This window comes from Rousettus aegyptiacus, unplaced genomic scaffold, assembly GCF_014176215.1.
Source record: "Rousettus aegyptiacus isolate mRouAeg1 unplaced genomic scaffold, mRouAeg1.p scaffold_m13_p_5, whole genome shotgun sequence".
NCBI lineage: Eukaryota > Metazoa > Chordata > Mammalia > Chiroptera > Pteropodidae > Rousettus > Rousettus aegyptiacus.
Genome location: NW_023416308.1, coordinates 100186032 through 100190996, shown reverse-complemented (window position 1 = coordinate 100190996; position 4965 = coordinate 100186032).

Below are 4965 nucleotides of genomic sequence, written 5' to 3'. Positions count from 1 at the left end.
GATTCATAATTTCAGCCGAGCTTCCGTGAGCATCTTGGGCTATCCTCATGCCTCTCCAGGCTTCCTCTTATTTGAAAGAGCCTCTCCTTTTGGTCATCATCTCAGACATCACAGAGCACAGGGAACAATGGCCCAAGCTTTGAGCCAGGCAATCATGGGATGAAATCCTGGCTGTACTATTTGTTAGCTATGTGCACTTGGGCAAATTACTGCAACTCTTTGAGCCTCAGTTTTCCCTTCTGTAAAATGGGGATAATAACAGCCCCTACTCCAACGGTTGTTGTGCTTGGCACATAATAATCAACCATTTTTAGCAAGCAATTCCAATCATTCACAGCCCAGCTCAAATGCCACATCCCATAGGAAACTTCTAACTCCTCCAGCCCTTATTGCTCTCCCTCTTGCTGAATTTCTATAGCCCCTAACTCAAAACTTGTCATGAAATTATATACTGCCTCTAAATGTTTCCTCATGAATTCTCTGTTAAAATACCTGTTACTTAAAGGCCACGACTAAGTGATATTCTTTTTTGTATTCCTGACAATAATGATGACCTATTATAAAAACATTTTTTAATTACTATACATATCTACCAAATTCACATTTTAATATTTCTGAAATCAGGATAAGCTTTATAATTTATCTGCACATTTAACATAATGTTTTCTCCCCAAGATGATTATCTAAATCAAAGATGTGTATTATAATCACCATCTTAGAATAAGATTTGGTTGATCGATGAGGAGAGATCTGCATGAATTCAATCATGAATTTTGCCTGTCAACCTCACCTTCCTTACCTTCCACCCGCAGCCTCACAGCCTTTTCCCAGGCCCCACCATCCTCATCCTTTGACCAAAGACATGCCTCTGGATGACAATTGGCAGAAGGGAGGAATTCAGTCTGGAGACGGGGAGGTCAGTGTGGTCACACACGTTACAAACTTTGTGCATGATCACTCTCACTGATAGGCAGGGAACCTGAGTTTCAGATACTTAAGTTCCCAGGAAGTCTGGTGTCAGCTCACCTGTAGGGAGATTAAGCCTTTAATGATTGACTGATTAATTATCTACTGATAGCCTACCCTTTATTAGTGTGGTTTCTGAATTAACCAAGCCAATTAGCCATGGCTGGAAGGACTGGTCTAATTGATGCTCAAAATGTCAATGGCAGCACCATTAGCACCATGCCATCCTCCAGCCTATGGGACAGACTGGCTGCAGGAGTTAATGTCAGCCATTCCTCAAATCGTCACCCCTGCAACTCTCTCTGAAAGTAAGCCCTCGGGCCTGCCAGGGGACTGACGTTTGGTAGGAAAACAACTAAAGAAGATTCTGTCTTCCAAAACCCTCTGTTTGAGTAGGCATCCTTTGCTTGGGCCTTGTATCTGTGACTTCATACAGCAATTACAGCTTCAGATTTATTCAAACAAACTCAATGCATAGAAACTTTGATTAGGTTGACTTCTAATATATTAAGGGAAGAAAGGAGACTAGAAATACAGTCATGCCATTGTGTTGGCTGTTTCATAAACATTATGATAATTCAGCTTTATAACAACAAAATCAGTATTCTTATCCTCATTTTTATTATACTTCTGCCACCCACTGACCTTGCCATTGTTGAACCTCCACGATGCCTTCAATGCTGGAAATCACACAAAGATCCATTACTTCCATGAGGCTCATAACCAAGGAGGGATTATCAGGGAGCCACCCACTGTTGCCATGTACTGAATTAGATTTTCTGGTCTGGAGAACAGACAGCACGAACAGCTAAATGATGAGTTGGATATAGGAAACAGGGGAAAGATACCCAAAGAGAAAAACAAAACAAATACATAATCAGCCAAAAAGAATTGCTGGAGCACTGATTTATGCTTTTGTCCATGCTGGGTGTTTTAGGGGACAATAGGTTTACAACTCTTGTCTTTGCTTTTAAAGATCCTGCCAGCAGCCTGCAATACCTAAAAACATTGGTATCTCTTCGACTCAGATTCTGCCTCCATCAGAGGTATCAAATGATAGCATAATGGTGAAGCTTGTGGACTCTGTTGTGTCTGGGCTCAAATCCTGCTTTGAATCCTACCACCTGTACGATATTGGGCAAGTTACTTAAACTCCTTATGCCCATTTTCTCATGAGTAAATTTTAGATAATAATAATGGTAACCACCTCAGAAGAATGATAGAAGGCTTAAGTGACTTCATACATGTAGCATGCCTAAACTGTTCTAGGCACCTACTAAATGCCTCATGTGTGGTAGTGATTATGATTATTCATTGTAGGAGGGCAACATTGTCCTATTTCATATGGCGATGCTGAAAGGTAACATTTACGGTCGACTCTGGCTTCGGTGTCAATTCTCTTGCATTTGATCCAGCGGAGTCTAATGGCCTCCTCGTTTAATGACTTTAACAAAGGTAACAGGCCAGCATGTAGATAATAGAGCACACACTTAGGACTTTCACCACTTCCCAAGGTTTTAACTCATTGAATTTGCCCAACAACCCTAGAAGAGATGTATTCTTGCTCTCTATTGTCTAAATGAGGAGACTGGGATGTAAGGATTGTAAATATACTTCCCAGGCTCACCTAGCCAGCAAATGGCAAAGCAGGGATTCAAACCTCAGAAGTCTCCCTCCAGTAGCTCTTCTAAGCCTAGCGTTACTGTTGTCTCTGCCTGGCTGAGACACCAGAAGGAGGATAGGCTGGAAATTCTGAAACGCTCCATTCCTTCTGTCCACCTCCTCGCCATCCTCAGCCCCCATCTCTTGTCTTTGACTAGCATTCATTATACAGTTTTTATAAGCTCAGTGTTTGATATCATCCAAGATTTCTACTCCAATCAATTTTAGGTTCAATGTGATAGTTAGACTTAATTAGAGTCAAATTCCTCTTTTACTTTGGTTTTATCTTAATCACCCCTTTTATCCACTGGTCCAGAAGCCTATAATTTCCCACACACAGGCAGGCACTCAGAGATGCCGTGTTATACTATCAGAATCATGAGACAAACAGTTTGTTGTCATATACATCCACTGTCAGAAAACTTTTCACTCCAAAATATTTGAGCCAAGACAGTATACCAAAAAATATAATTTCTCAAAAAAAAAAAAAACTCTCTTCTAAAAACAATAGCAGAATAATATGTTTACCTCACGAACCTCTCCACTGGAAAGAATGTACATGTGCAGATACAACCCTGAGAAGCATTTCAGAAACCAATGACAAGATGGGAAAGTGCCCAACAGTGGGGAACATGGTGTGTAGGGCCATTGCGGTTCCCCAGACACCAAGCAGGAAGAGGCAGATCACAGAATTTTAGAGCTCGAAAGAATCTCAAAGACCATCTAATCCAGTTCTTTGAGAACTCTTTTTAAGTACAGATTCTTTTGTTCAAGTGAAATCTTATCCTGAAGATTTGTATAGAAGCTGAGATGCTCTTATTGAAACAGGGAAGAGAAGCCTAAAGCCTAATCCACTCCACTCCTATCCTCTCACCCCTAAAGCCCTTATGAGGGCTCTGGGGAACCCCTGGGGTTCCTTGGACCATGGTTAGAAAATCACTATTCTAATCCGACCTCCTCTTTTTACCACTGGGGGAAACGAAGCCCAGAGAGGCTACTGGACTTGCCCGAGGTTACACAGCAAGTCAGCAGCCTAGCCCGTCCACCAGCCTCCTTCAGCAGCTTTTCCATGATGACACCGGAGTTCTCTATGAACTGCCCTTTGTTTCACCAGACTGTTGGCGTATCTGTATTCGTGTGTCTGTCCCCGTGCCCAGTATTCCCAAGAAAACTTAACAAACCAGTCGCTGCTTTCACCCTAAAGCTTGGAGTCTGCACTTCGGACACGATGTCTCAACTCCCCAAGACGTCTGGACACCCAATATAATACAGTCATAAATACTGTCCCAAAGATGACCGGGGACACTGTATTTCACAGCCTAAATTAGGTCGAGCTTCTGCTCTCACAGGGAAGTCCTCAAAAGCGGGTAGTTCTTTGCTAGACACCTGAGAGCTGGCATCCAAGTCAGGTCCCACCTCGTAGCTGTAGACACCTGACCGGGCACCGAAATCCCTTTGTTTCTGTGTCCCGTGAAGTATGGAATGGGGAGGAGGGAGAAGGTATCACAGGGCTCATTACATCCAAAGATGTCAAAGGTCAAACAAGTTAATGTGTCCCATGTTTCCGTTCGTGCTTTGAGTGAAGAAGTAGAAGAAAGGCGCAACGGTGGTTCTGCAAGCTGGCGCTCCCCTCGCCTAGTGTGAAGGCACAAGTCCGGAGGAAATGCTAGAGAAGGGGGGTTTGGCTACTGTGCTCCCTCAGGGAAAACACTATGACCCCCACGGCTGACACAGGGATGTTGGGTGCTTCACTGGCATTACTTTACGTGATTCCCGCAAACCCCCGTGGATAGGTACTATTATTTGCATCAGAGCGAGGAAGCTCAGACAGGCTAATTAAGTTATTCAAGGTGACACAGCTAGAAAATGACATACCTAGAATTTGAATCCGAAGCCATCGGGCTGCAAAGTCTGTGTTCTTAACTACTGCCCTATCCTGCCCTTCCTCCCTGGCGCACAGGGGAAAAAGGGAGAATGACATGCTATACAAAAGTGCAGGAGGCCACCAGGCCAGGCCGGGAGGGAGGCTAGCAGTGACACAGGCGCCGGGGCTGTGTTTTGGAGCTTCGCCTCCAGCTTGCACAAACCAGAATCCCCGGCCAACGCAGGATACCGCAAAGTTCCCAGAGGCAAGCATTCTCGGCTTGTTTACTGAGTCCCCTGGGCCAGGAGGGAGGGCTGTGAGCTGGGCTCAAAAGCAGGATAAAGGTAAACTTTCTGCACGTGAGAACCATCCCCCCCCCCACCCAAGGAGCCGTGTCACACTGTATGTCACCGTCATCAAAGGGGCTGTGCGTAAACCTGAAAAACCAAACGGACCTGTCTGTAGGTGTTACT